Here is a 15620-nt window from a genome sequence, read left to right on the forward strand (position 1 = left end):
ATTAGTACAGTTTATTAGTCAAAGTCTCCATGTTACAGGGGTCGACTACACTGACCTTTTCCCATTACGACTTGGATATCTCTCTACACAGAGCTTCAATACTGATGCCGTTTGTTTCTATGGAAACTAGACTCAGAGAGGAATCCATACATATATGGTATGACCCCTAATTATCTCTGGTCAATTTATAGTGAATTTCCAAAGGCGGAACAGGGAATCCAGAAACTGTTCTGGCCCTGTTCCACAAGAACCCGAATATCTCTTACTGTACTGTCCATATGATTGTTTCGTTACTTTCCTATGAAAGTAGATTCTTCAAGGTTTGTTTACATAATTTATTCACTATTTAATTCCATTCCTACTATTTTTAGTGATTTTCCAAATCTAGTCACTGCTGCTGTCAGCATCTACCTTTAAGGTAGGCTTTACCTATTTCATGGTTCAACTAGCCCTTTTTGCATACATAGCATAATTTATGAAAGTGATTAACCATCCCCGTGGCCAATCCTTGTCAAGCATATCCACACTAAATGATTATAACATTATACTTAAACACATATAAGCCATTTTCACATGGCTATCCAAAACTTATACATCACATAAAGTACTCGAAAAACAACAATGGGTCGTCCTATACATGCCATATCAAAATTCAACCAAAAGAGTACCCATAAGAGCCTTTGATAGTGTGGGCGACTTCGACGTCAAGATCCCGAGTCCGATAGCTGGAGAACCAAAAAATCTATAAAACAGAGGAGCAATGGAACGAAGTAAGCAATTTATGCTTAGTAAGTTTTGAGCAAGAAATTCCAGCATAAACAAAGAATAACACACATTTAGCTAAATGGAATATTTCATAATACGCAATTTACCGATATCAAACTTGCTTCACAACATTCACAACCCTTATGTACATACACAATAGACTAACTTAGCCGAAGGCCGGTAGCTCGTTTATCAACTGAGCGAACATTTATTTGTAAGGGCTCGATTAATTCAACACATACGTAACATATCCCCATATTGGGATGTTTTTCGAGTATTCGCTGGAATTTTACAGCAAGCTCATTCATTACCAAATCACGTACCTTCGGGATTTAACCGGATATAGCTCCTCGTTCAAATGCCTTCGGGACATAGCCCGGTTTTAACAACTCGCACGAATGCCTTCGGGACTTAACCCGGATTTAATAACTCGCACGAATGCCTTCGGGACTTAACCCGGATATAGTATCTCGCACAAAGGCCTTCGGATCTTAGTCCGGATATATTCACTTAGCACAAAGCCTTCGGGACTTAGCCCGGACAGCATTCAATTAATCATGCACATTCATATTTCATTTTCATTTGCGAAACTCAAACACAAGGCACATATCGTCCTTGCACATTCGGCTCAATAGCCACACATAGAGCATGATTTAATCACATTGTAATTTAAGCTCTCTTACTCAAGAACTTACCTCGGGTGTTGTCGAACGATTCCGCTAGCTATTCAACCACTTTTTCCTTCCCTTTATCGGATTTATTTCCCCTTTGCTCTTGAGCTTAATCAAACAAATAAATTGATTTCATCATTTAGGCATCAAAAGATGAACACAAGGCACTTAGCCCATATTTATACATTAGACATTAAAGTCTCATACATGCAAAAATCATGCATCAACACAACATATTAGCTAATTTCTTTCCCCTTGGCCGAATATGCATGTCTATTTTTGGGGTCGATCTCAACACTTAATACACACATATACACACACTAGTAAAGCATCCTCCCCCTTTTCATCGATTTAACACATGCATTGCTCATCAACATGCAAAGTTACATTCGGCCTTAGCACACATCTTGCTAGCCGATTCTTCTCCATTTAGCAACCAATGCACATATGTGCTCATACAAAAATGCTAAAAAGGAGGTTCAAGAATCATCAAGCCATCATCACATGCATCATTAACAAGCCTCATATTTTGCATGCAATGGCATTAACACAACCTCCACCTAGGCCGAATCTTAACTCATCCTCATGCCTCATCACCACAACATCAAACACCTACCAAGAATGATGCATCCATGGTCAAGTGCCAATTCCATCGCATAGCAAGATTTAGACCATGGGCCAAGTAGAACTCAAGCTAACAACTAAAACATGCATGCATCTCATGGAACATCATCAAACATACCTTAGCCTAGCTACATGCATGGCCGAATCTCTTCACCTTTCTTCTTCTTTCCTCCTTAAAATTTTTGGCCAAGGATGAACCAAAGGATGAGAAAATTTTTCTTTGTTTTTTTCTTTCTAGTTTCGGCACGCATGAAGATGAGAAAAGGATGAACAAAATTCTCTCCTTTCTCTTCTTTAGCTCACGGCAATGGGGGGGGGGACAAACAACTACACACACATTTTTTTTTTGTATTCTCCATACTCCTTTTTATTATTTTATTTGTTTTATCCCAACATTTTATGACACAAATTAACATATCTTATTTGTGCCATACTCATGCCATAATTTCCATAAAATAAATTGCACACTTGTGCATCATGCCCATCATGGCCGGCCACTACTAGTAGGGGGGGAAATTTGACATGCAAGTCCCCCCTTTGTCCACATGCACTAATAGGTCCTCACACATTGACCTATCACATTTTAGAATTTTCTCACATAAGTCCTATTAACTAAATTCACATGAAATCAACCAAATTGAAGCTTGAAATTTTCACACATTCATAATTACATATTCTAGACAATAAGTATCACATTCAAACATTTTGGTGACTCGGTTTAGCGGTCCCGAAACCACTTCCCGACTAGGGTCAATTTTGGGCTGTCACATTCGATGTTTAGAGGGACTCTGGGTGGCCAGCTAGCAAGATAGCTTGGACTTGTTCGTTCTACTAAAAAAAAAGAGCATTTAGTTTTTTATTTATTAAGTGATTTTAGACTGGATTGTAATAAGGCCTCCCCTTTTTGTTATTATTTGGATTATTATTTTTATGCGATGTAATTATGAGAGGTTGAACATGGTTTCTTGAATTATGATAAGTTTTCTTAAATCAAATGTTTTAAACAAAGCTTTCGCAATTGAAACGAGTGTTTTCATAAGTTAACTAAGGTTTTATATCTTAAGGAAGGGTTTTCAATGAAAACAAGGTTTTCACTAAAACACTTCAATGTGACGCGCCAAATTCGGCCATAGCGTCTGGGCTGGGTTTGGGTGTTACAGGCTGGGACACAAACGTGTGTCCCTATTTCAAATGCCGACACGGCCTAAGACACAAGTGTGTCTCTTGGCAGTGTGACTCATGCAGCTTTGAAAATTTTAAATGTTTTCGAAATATTTTCTGAGTTTCTAATTTAGTCCCGATTTGTTTCTAAAGTGTATTTTGGGCCTCGAGGGCTCGTATTAGGAACAATATGTATGATTATAATTAGTTTCTGACATGAATGTTATATATTATGAAATGTTTGAATTTTCTGTCTGTTTAAATTGTAAAATTCGATAATAATCTATAACCCTGTTCCGGTAACGGATTCGGGCTAGGGGTGTTACAATAACTCTTGAAAAGAGTTATATTTCAGGCTTCTAAACTGAAGTATTAGCTTGTAATTAAGAAAATATGCTTGCATTTTAGGCTTATTAATAGAGCATTAAATACTAAAGCTTGGATTGTGTTTTAACTATAAATTTATGTTACTTTTAATTGTTGGAAAGATGTTTGGTAGTCTTTGGTAGTAGGTACAGGTAGGATGAAAGAGGGAAGAAGAAGGAAAACAGGAAGAGTAAAAGAGAATGAAAGAGGTGAAACATTGCTATGGAAAATGGTGGGATAGATTGCCAACAGAAATGTCATGGCATTTCTAGGAAGATGACATAGCACTCAATCCACGTCACACTCAGCCAGCTATACATGTACCAGATAAATCATCCTAAAAAAGAGGAGAAAAATATGTGTGCTGAGAGGGACATATCTACCCTGTAAAAGGAAAAGAGAGAAGGGAAGAAGGACACACGGATTGTGAGGAGAAAAGAAAAGAAAAAGAGCAGTTTCTCTCTCTACAACAAAATCCTATAGAGAAATTGCATGAAAAGTTCATAAGAGAACAAGAGGGTAGCAGCTAAAAAGAGATCACATATGCGATGAAGCAGAAGAGAAATATGCCCTGGGTTTTCCGTAAAATCTTAAGAAGAAGTTGGATAGTAGTAAGAAATTCTTGCAGTTCTACCTTTGTTCTATTTTTTTTGTTTTAATTTTCATGATTCGTAAATCTTGAAGAATGTTGATGAATAGTTTAAATTTGGATTTCATTACACAACCCATGAGCTAATTATCTTTGGGTTGGAATTATTTGGGTGAATATTGAATTATCTGTAATGCCCATGATATGATTTTGATTACAATTACTGTTTCATTCAATCTATGCTTATTTTGGATGCATGCGTGCAAGCTCTAGGCATATTTGACTGTATGTTATGTTCTTAGATGGATTTGAATATGAAAGGATTAAATACATCAGATTATTAATCGATTGATACACGTGAGTATTCAAAAGAATAATTGCAGCACTCTAGACATTGAAGTTGCGATCTATACAAGTGAAGAACGTTAGTGTGGTTATCATTCATGAGTCTTGTTGACATACACAGACTCAGGATAATAACTAAAGTCTAACTTTCGAAATAAGTAGACTATAGTAGTAAAACTCTAGGTAGTAGTTAGTCAAAATTTTGCCATTGCATTATTATGTTATGAAAATATTCCCTGAGTAATTCCAACCTTTATCATTTAACAACAGAAATACTCTCTACTTATTCTTTGTGAATTGCCACGACATTTAGATTGTTTTGTCATTTTTTCAGTTATAATTGATATTATTAGTTCATTAATTAATTCTCTTCATCAATTTATACTCTATTTCTTTTTCATAGTTTAATTAGTTAAATCCACGGTAATACTTTACCAACTCACTCATCATTATATTACTTGAATTGACATGTATACTTGCACATTTGCATTACATATTTACACGCAACACATGGCCATGGACTTTTCCTTTCAAAATTTGTGGTTAAAGTCCTGACAGACCCCTTTTTGATTGCACTGCAGTGAACCGACATAGACTCATTTAACAAACCTTTTATGCATTGACCTCACTCAGGACTTGACACTTTAATTCATTATCATACGCCCAGTCTAACACTTATCTCATAACATATATTCCATACAAATCAAGTATGTTAACCATAGTAAACATTCACATAATAGCATAGCCATCTTGCTTTGTTTTCCTAGTTTCGATTTCATAGTTTGTTCAATTTCCATAGTAATACCTCATATGAATAGTATTCATGTAAGAGTCAACTTAGAGACTCATCTGACTACTACGAATATCAACTTGAACTCTAGATCTAACATCTAACATGAACTACAGCAACTACTGCTTATAAGACACATAAGCACCATTAAAACTCCTTCGTATAACCTTTACCACCATCTCAAACCCAAAGAACCCTAAAACAAAGCCTCACTTTTTCATCTTACTTTTCACATGCAATAAAATCAGACTTACTATTTTAGAATTCAATATGCAAGACTATAATACTTACCCAAGATATGAACCAACCTTCTGCGTGAATTTTGATCCTTAGATTTAACTTAACAAGAGAGATCTATTCTTAGCTCCAAGGAAAATCAACCATAGCACCTTGAATGAGAAAAAGAGGAAAAAACCCCTCTTTCAAACTCATATCAGTATATATATGACCCATGTTCTCATAGTGGGATTTGACACGTGTTACAAACTTTTAAAACTGCATTATAAATGGTTTACAACTGTAGAGAAAAGTATACTAGAATCTAACATCTTTATATATATTTGATTCATCCCTTTTTGTTTCATTCCTAACCACCTTGTTAGAATGAAACTAGCATAGTAACTGAACAAGCTTGGCCTACAATACCTTTGGCAATAACCCAAAAATCCTCAATACTCTTACCAACCTCCTCTTCTATATGACTCAGCACATTCTAAGAATACTTCTTACAATATTCTAAGGTCTATTATGTACCCGATCCATAAGCCAAAAGTATCAATTGGGGAATAGAACCACGCCACTTAGATTACTCTTAAAGTACTATCCAAACTCAGGTCTCGCCTAAACTGGGTGTTATAGTAGTGAACTGTGATTTTTTGCTAAAATGAGCTAAGATTTGTGAATGATAAATGGTAACTTGGTTAGCTTAATAATAAGTGGAATTATGAAAAGCACAAAAAGTGCAATGAGTACAAGAAAACCATGTTGGGAGCATTAAGTGCTAAAATACTTTAATAAGTGAATCTGTTATTTGAATTGAACAAAATAAGAAGTTGAATGGATGCAAAGAGATATAATGCTGTGACTTGGAAATCTGCCTCATATCATAAAGCATGATGTATCTCTATGTGTATGTGAACATGAGAACTATGTGGAAGTGCTAATATGATTATATCATGTAATTCCCTCGTAAACTTAGTGATTGGTGAGGATACAATTGCAAGCCATAGGCGTCATTACCGCGAGTATGCTAGAACATGCAGTTTTGGCCTTGTTTAAAGCCTTAAGGCATAACACTTTTTTTCGTTATGGATCGAATTTCTATAGTCTTCAAATGTAAGCACTTTTAACGTGTCATTCTTGGTGTGCTTGATTAGGATCTTGCATATCTAAATTTTATCTTACTAAGGTTTAATAATGGATAAATGAATTAAAAGTTTGGTAATAAGATTTGAATACGAATGTAAATTGTAGTAAGTGAAATTGAGTAACATAAACTAAGGGTACAACTAATAAGAAAGACTGTGAAAATTCATCAAAATGCTTAAAAGACTTGGCTATTAGGATGATGAAACTTCATACTTAACTTCTCGTATATGCTTACTCTAAAAAAATACAAATATAATCAACAATGTAAGCACAACATAGCTTTTAGCATGACGGTGTCAAATTGTAGTATAGTTGTTATAATGAAACAATTTAGCAAGTATTTCAATGATCGTTCTTTCATAGGGATTAATATAGGAACTATGCAATAATTGAATAACTTACTGATCAAGCAATTACTAATCTATTCAATGCAAGAAAAATTAGTTCAAATAAATTAACACATCATAAAATAACTAACCTAACTTATTGAACAACTACTGAAAGCTATGTAACACTTGTTTATTGAACAAGTACTGTAAGCTATGTAACACTTGTTGCCCGGCCCGATCGCGAGTTTTAGTTACAAGATGCTACAATTGTTATCAAAACAACTAATGTCAAATACACCATAAAAAAATCATTCAAACATTCCATCATGTCCTAAACACTGATCGCGTGATTCGTAACAAGTAATAAATATTTATAATGAAGATCAAACCTAGACTAAATATTATCACGACGAAAAGGCAAGCGCACCTATCGAACAATAGTATAGTAATGGCAAGACCGGGATATCATACCTAAGGGAACCAAAAGTACTAGTAATAACTATCTTTTTATAATCTAGCCTAAGAATAAATGGTTTGTTTTAATTAACTAATTATTTAAACTAAGAACGCACAGAGAAAAGAATTGGGGAATTGCTTTTGGGAAAATTGATTGACTTGAGACAATACCTAAGGAAAAATCCACCTAGACTTTACTTGTTATTCTGGCTCCGAATCGGACGATTTATTCATTCAACTTGTTCCGTAGAGATCCCTAAGTTATGTTATTATCCCTATTCAAGACTAATAACGTCTAATCCCTAGATTGAATAATCGAGATTTTTCTCTAATTAATACTCTAGGGTTGCATTAACTCGATCTATGGATCCCCTTATTAGGTTTCACCCTAATCCGGCAAAATCTTGTCACCCTATTTCTAGGCACGCAATCAATTCCGCTTAATTATGGCAAATCTACTCTTAGACAGGGTCTATTCCTCCTCTGAATAAGAGTATGTCTTGAATCAATATCCTGGGATATCAAAGCAAGAATTAAGTACACATAATTAAGAACAAGTTAAATATTTATCATACAATTCAGAAAACAATAACAAGATTCATCTTAAGTTTCATTCCCCTTAGGTATCTAAGGGATTTAGTTCATAATAAAATAAGAGTACATCTCAAAAGTATAAAAATAACAAAACATAAAGAAAACCCAAAACTCCTGAAGGGGAATTGAGAAGAGATATTCAGCTTGATGATGAATCTGACTTCTGAGATGGATCAATTGGCTTCCTTTAGGTAATTCCTTACCCCTCTTCTCCGTCTCCCCTTTTCTCCTCCTCTAGTGCGTATTTATAGGCTTTGGAATGCCTAGAAACCGTCCAAAGTGGCCTTTTTCGAATTGGACTTAACTTGGGCTCCGCAGGGACACGCCTGTGTGACACGACCATGTGACGTGATTGCCAGGCCGTGTTCGATCCGTTAAATTACACAGGGCCGTGTGGGTCAATGGCCAGGCCATGTGAATTGTGAAAGCCTTTGTCGACACCTTCGAAAGACACGGGCATGTGAGCTACCCGTGTGGCAAGGCTTAAGCCGTGTCATCTTCTCGATTTGGTCCAGTTTGTCCCTTTTTGGCTTGTTTTTGGCTTTTTTTTACTCTTGGTGCTCTCTTGAGTACAAAACATGAAATTAAAGCATTAGGAGCATCAAATTCACCAACTATAATGAGAAATCATCTATAAAATGCATTAAACATGGGGTAAAAATATGTATAATTTATGGTTTATCAAATACCCCCACAGTTAAGCATTTGCCTATCCTCAAGCAAAATTTTCAACTCATAATTAGAATAAATCCTTCTCAACTTATAATTTCTATCAATAATATCTCAAATTAATCCATAGGTAATCATACATTGAGAATTTAACTAAAAGAACATAAAGTTTCAATCATTCCAAGTTGAGCATTTTATCCCGAAAATATAAGTGTCTTCCCTCATCTAAGTAATTACCTTTAATTCAGAATATCACAGAGTTTTATATCCTCACTAAAGATTCACTCAAATCACTCGAGGTGTTTTAAGGACAAAAGAGGAAGCACTCAATAGTCAATAATGGAAAGTCATTACCATAGCCTTGCGTGAAAATCAAATCTCCACCACTTTAATTTTAAGATGATACATCAATCAAAAGGTCTTTAGAGGGTTGTAATGAGGCTTGGTTTGGGGGTGTGGTCACAAGTTGAAAGAAAGGGTTAGAATCGAGATTCAATTGAAAAGTTACCTAACTAGAAAAAGAGTTAATCTTCACTTACGTACAACAGAGCTTCTCTCAGAATATGAAATTACAGATATGCATACATAGTTGTGTTTTTTTTTAAGAACAAGCTAAATAATATAGACTAAATATCAAGAACAAAACATAACTAGGCAATCCATTCAACTCAAATCTCGACAAAAATAGGGATTAATTTAGGGGATTTCAACAATAATGGGTTAAAGGTTAATATTAAGGGTAATACAAGAATTGGTTTGTTGGGCTCAAAGGGGTTTACTAGGGGTTAATCGTGGAGGTAGGCTTTTCATGGCATGAGTGGGTTAATCCTAAGTGCCTTAATCATTTTGATATATAAAATCAAATAGTGTGGTCTCGACATGCATAATCAAGCAAGTTCTAGAATAACAGTTCAATACTGACGCACTCAAAGCAATAATAAAAGTGAGCATGAAAGGATGAATAGATGCTCAAAGGCTCAAAAATCTCACAAACAATTATGGCTTTTTGATGTTTAGACTCGTGAATTCTAATTCAAAGTAATACCTAGACTTGGGGAAACAACCTATAATTTAATTTCTTAAAAATCAACTTATCATGCTTGATTCTCTAATGTCTTAAAGTTTAAATAATCAATGCATAAATCCCTATGTCTTAATTCAAAATATATCAATCAAAATCATAAATCAATTAAAATTTATCCTAAATATGATATGCAAGTTTTTCATGAGAACAAGGTGATTATTCAGGGATCTTTTTCTGATAGTGAAATAAATCCCCCCACACTTAAGATGTACATTGCCTTCAAAGTACAATGATAGATGTTAGAGAATAAAAATAAGATAGGGAGAGAAGTGAAACTTCCTGTATGATGAATTCCTCGACATTAGAGTTTTGGAGAGTGATCGGCTTGAGAGTGGAGGAGGATAATTCGGCAGTCGTAGAGGTTCATTAGGCTATAAGTCCTGTGCCAAAAGAATATTATATCTAGTGGTAGCTATGGTCGTGGTCGAGCAGGACATGGCAGTCGTGGAGAACCTTCCCTGGTGGAGTTGTAGTTCCTATGTGATGATGAGCTTAGGAGTTCTATATAACTGTGATAAAATCAGGAACTTTTTAGGAGATATTAGGAAGTATAAGGATTCAAAAAAAAACCGAAATAAAGAATAAAAGTAAAATTCTAAAATCTAATAAAAAAATAGAAATAGTTTCAATAATAAGTAAAAATAGAAAATAATAAATAAATATTTCTAAACATCTTTATCGGTGGATGGTTCGCGAGGCGGGACTGGCGATGAGATGGGAAGGTGCTGACAACTCTGCTGTAGAGTAGCATCAATGTTGTCAAATTGTTGAAAACACTGAAGCTCGAATCAGGTGAGGTGCTTAGAGATGTTAGCATATGAAGCTGCCACATGAACTGGACGAGAGGGTAGTGGTGGCTGAGAATAGGGATCAGGGAGTAGAGAAGGGGAGATTTCGGCTAAGGCTTTTGAAAGGAAGAAGAAAATGAACAGTGATTTGCTTATATAGGGGAGGGCCACACGGCCTAGGGCCATGCCCATGTACGTATGAGGGTGAGCCCGTGTGTTTCAAATTTTGCAATTTTAGGTCGTGATTGGCTATTCTCCCATGCCCGTATGTCTTGGGCATGTGTGGTACACGGCCATATCATACGGCCGTGCCTAGCGTTGTTCACTTCTGTCCCGCCCATGTTAAGGTACCACGCCCGTGTATTGTTATCCACGGCTTAACGGCACGGATGTGTCTCATGCCCGTGTCGAAGAAACAGAATCGAGCCTTGTCCCTAGCACGCCCGTGGGTTTCCATTCCCACACCTGTGTACGTATCAAGTTCACTCATGGCCATGTCACACGGTCGTGGGGATTTATCACATCCCGTGTTTTGGGGAAATCATTTACCCTGTTTTCGCACGACCGTATCGTACGGCCATGTTTCCCTCTGTGTTGGGCACACGGCCTTAAACACGACTGTGTTACCGGTCGTGTGGTGCTAGGAACCTATGCTTCAAATACTCTGTTAGTGACCTAAATGTCTAAAACTTGAATTTAAAATAATTTAAAATGGATAGTACTCGGGTTGCCTCCCGAGAAGCGCTTGTTTATAGTCTAAGCTCGACTTACCTCTCCGTTGATTTATCATGGTGGTTTGAGGAGTTCATACTCCTCGTTCCTGCTGTCAATCTTAAAATAAGGTTTTAATCGGGTGTTGTTTACCTTAAAAGTGCCAACTTGGGATGACTCACCTCAACCGTACCGAATGGGAAAATACTGAGTACCATAAGAGGGATTTTCTCATTTGGTGTGGTAGTGACAATGTGGGGATCGGGGCATCCAGTAATACTTTATCGCCAACCTAAAGTTGATTAGAAGAGGTATCGGGCTTGTTTTTGCATAGTTTCAGTTTATCACGTGTTCTCAATTTGTGTGCTCGCCATTCATCTAGCTCCTCTATTTGAAGCCTTCGTTCCTCATGGGTGTCTTTGTTCTCTACATGATAATAGTGCACTATCTCTGTTGTCTTGGTTTGAGGGGGTTCCTGCAAGGATGATTGAGTATTAGTTTTATCATCGATAGGTTTTATAGCATTATCTTAAGTTTTAGAGGTTTTGACTGAGTCACGTGCTTGAAGTGTTACTGCGTCGTCACCTGCACGAAGTGTTAGCTCTCCTGTGCCTACATTAATAATGGTTCTGGCAGTTGCTAAAAAGGGTCGTCCTAAAATTAAAGGTACCTCGTTATCCTCATCCATATCTAAGACGATAAAGTCTACTAGGTAAATAAACTTATCAATTTTAATAAGAGCATCTTCAATAATACCCTTAGGAAATCTAACTGCTTTGTCAGCCAATTGTATGCTCATCCTAGTCTGTTTGGGTTTACCGAGACCGAGTCGTTTAAACATTTTATATGGCATAACATTTATACTTGCCCCTAGATCAGCTAAAGCATTATTCACAGATAAACTACCAATTAAGCAAGGAATTGTAAAACTCCCTAGATCTTTCAATTTGTTAGGTAGCTTATTCTTTAGAATTGCTGAGCAGACTGCATTGAGTTCCACATGCGATGTAGCGTCTAATTTCCTTTTGTTGCTCAGAAGTTCCTTTAAGAATTTTGCTGAGTTGGGCATCTGTGAAAGAACTTCAATAAAGGGTAAGTTAATATGTAATTTCTTTAAGAGTTTGACAAGCTTACCGAATTGTTCTTCTGTTCTGTCTTTCGTCATCGCTTTAGGATATGGCACACGAGGTTCATGATTCGTACTTACTTGTTTGGAATCTTATTGTTTACCTCTTCTCGTTCTTTGTTCATCACGTTGTTTTGATGTATTTTTGGCTCGGATGCAACGAGTCCGTCCTTATTTTGAATGCTAATTGCATTGAGGTGTTCCCTCGAATTAGGTTCAGTATTACTTGGTAAGCTACCTTGTAGTCGTTCGGAGATTAGTTTGGACAGCTGGCCTATCTGAGTTTTGAGTATTTGGATCGATGCTTGTTGATTCTTAAGATTTGTCTCAATATTTTGGAAATGGGTTTCTAACACCAAGGTGAATTTAGAAAGCATCTCTTCAAGGTTTGGTTTCTTCTCTTGTTGATAAGGTGGCTGTTGAAAACCCTGAGGATTTTGTGGCTTTTGATTCCCTTGACCACCCTAGGAGAAATTTAGGTGGTTCCTCCAACCTGCATTATAGGTATTACTGCATGGGTTATTTTGAGATCTAAATTTATTATTACCCATGTAGTTGACTTGTTCCTCTTTGGTTGTGGGATTGAAGGATTGATATTCTGTATGCACACCTCCTCCGCTTGAGTCACACCTCATTACTGTATGTACCTGCGTAGAACCAAGAAAACTATCAATCTTTTTATTGAGAAGTTCTAACTGATTTGACAGCATAGTAACTGAGTCGATGTTATAAACGTCGGCTGTTTTTGTTGGCTTAGTCCTCATGACTTGCCAATGATAGTTATTCAGTGACATGTCTTCAATGAATTCATAAGCCTCTTTAGGTGTTTTGTTGTTGATGGTTCTGCCAGTAGCTGCGTCAACCATTTGCCGAGTCGAGGGATTTAGACCATTGTGGAATGTTTGTACTTGAAGCCAAAGCGACAACCCATGGTGAAGGAACCTTCTCAGTAAGTCCTTGTATCTCTCCCATGCATCGTAAAGTGTTTCTAAATCCATCTATATAAAAGAAGAGATATCATTACGTAATTTAGCCGTTTTAGCCGGCGAAAAATATTTTAGTAAAAATTTCTCGGTCATTTGTTCCCAAGTAGTGATAGACCCTCATGGTAACGAGTTCAACCACTGTTTAGCTTTGTTTCTCAGTGAAAAGGGAAATAACCGAAGACAAATGGCATCATCAGAAATGCCATTCATTTTGAATGTATCGCAAAATTCCAGGAAATTTGCTAAGTGAGCGTTGGGATCTTCATCCTGCAAACCATCAAACTGAACAAACTGTTGTATCATCTGAATAGTTTGAGGTTTTAATTCAAAAGTATTTGCAGCTACAACAGGTCTAACTATGCTAGATCCAGTTCCTGTTAAAGAAGGTTTAGCATAATCATACATAGTACGTGGAGTAGGATTTTGATTAGTCGCAATTGTAGAAGGTAACTGATTGCCTTGGTTTTCAGCCATCTCATTGATTGGGGTTTGAGTATCGTCTTCTCGCACGTTCTCCGTGTATCGTAAACTACGCCTTATTTCTCTTTGATTTTTGCAAATTCTACGATCGATTTCTTCGTCAAAAAGTAATGGTCCTGACGAGTTTCTTCTAGTCATAAACTATAAAAACTTGCCAAGAGATAGAAAAAGTAACTTAATAAATAATAAAATAAAATAAAATTGCGAGAAAAATAAATGGCTAAAGTAATAAAAATTTAGTGTTCCTAATATTTCAGTTCCCCAGCAACGACGCCAAAAACTTGATCGTGTGATTCGTAACAAGTAATAAATATTTATAATGAAGATCAAACCTAGACTAACTATTATCACGACGAAATGGCAAACGCACCTATCGAACAATAGTATAGTAATGGCAAGACCGGGATATCGTACCCAAAGGAACCAAAAGTACTAGTAATAACTATCTTTTTATTATCTAGCCTAAGAATAAAATGGTTTGTTTTAATTAACTAATTATTTAAACTAAGAACGCACAGAGAAAACAATTAGGGAATTGCTTTTGGGAAAATTGATTGACTTGACACAATACCTAAGGAAAAATCCACCTAGACTTTACTTGTTATTCTGGCTCCGAATCGGGCGATTGATTCATTCAACTTGTTCCGTAGAGATCCCTAAGTTATGTTATTATCCCTATTCAAGACTAATAACGTCTAATCCCTAGATTGAATAACCAAGACTTTTCTCTAATTAACACTCTAGGGTTGCATTAACTTGATCTATGGATCCTCTTATTAGGTTTCACCTTAATCCGACAAAATCTTGTCACCCTATTTCTAGGCGCGCAATCAACTCCGTTTAATTATGGAAAATGTACTCTTAGACAGGGTCTATTTCTCCTCTGAATAAGAGTATGTCTTGAATCAGTATCCTGGGAATTTAAGTACATATAATTAAGGACAAGTTAAATATTTATCATACAATTCAAAAAACAATAACAAGATTCGTCTTAGGTTTAATTCCCCTTAGGTATCTAAGGGGTTTAGTTCATAATAAAATAAGAGTACATCTCAAAAGTATAAAAATAACAAAACATAAAGAAAACCCAAAACTCCTGAAGGGGAATTGAGAAGAGATCTTCAGTCTTGATGATGAATCCGGCTTCTGAGATGGATCAATCGGCTTCATTGGGGTAATTCCTTACCCCTCTTCTCCGTCTCCCCTTTTCTCCTCCTCTAGTGCGTATTTATAGGCTTTGGAATGCCTAGAAACCCTCCAAAGTGGCCTTTTCTGAATTGGACTTAACTTGGGCTCAGTAGGGACACGCCCGTGTGACACGGCCGTGTGACGTGATTGCCAGGCCGTGTTCGATCTGTTAAATTGCACATGACCGTGTGGGTCAATGGCCAGGCCGTGTGAATCGTGAAAGCCTTGGTCGACACCCTCGAAAGACACGGGTGTGTGAGCTGCCCGTGTGGCAGGGCTTAAGCCGTGTCATCTTCTCGATTTGGTCCATTTTGTCTGTTTTTGGCTCGTTTTTGGCTCCTTTTGACTCTTAGTGCTCTCCTGAGTACAAAACATGAAATTAAAGCATTAGGAGCATCGAATTCACCAATTCTAATGAGAAATCATCTATAAAGTGCATTAAACATGGGGTAAAAATATGTATAATTTACGGTTTATCAAACACATTCATAATATGATATACAATTAAATTCGAGCCTTAATTGTGTTTA

The 15620-nt window shown here is 36.5% G+C and overlaps 1 non-coding gene across 1 annotated transcript; it reads left to right on the top strand.

Annotated features, from left to right (window-relative positions):
- Positions 1 to 13360: 13360 nt before the first annotated feature.
- LOC121227794 (small nucleolar RNA R71) lies at positions 13361 to 13467 on the top strand. Its single transcript, XR_005925317.1, has one exon. It is a non-coding gene; the product is annotated as a small nucleolar RNA R71 (small nucleolar RNA).
- The last annotated feature ends 2153 nt before the right edge of the window (positions 13468 to 15620 follow it).

This window comes from Gossypium hirsutum, chromosome A03 (genome assembly GCF_007990345.1).
Source record: "Gossypium hirsutum isolate 1008001.06 chromosome A03, Gossypium_hirsutum_v2.1, whole genome shotgun sequence".
In the NCBI taxonomy this organism is placed as follows: domain Eukaryota; kingdom Viridiplantae; phylum Streptophyta; class Magnoliopsida; order Malvales; family Malvaceae; genus Gossypium; species Gossypium hirsutum.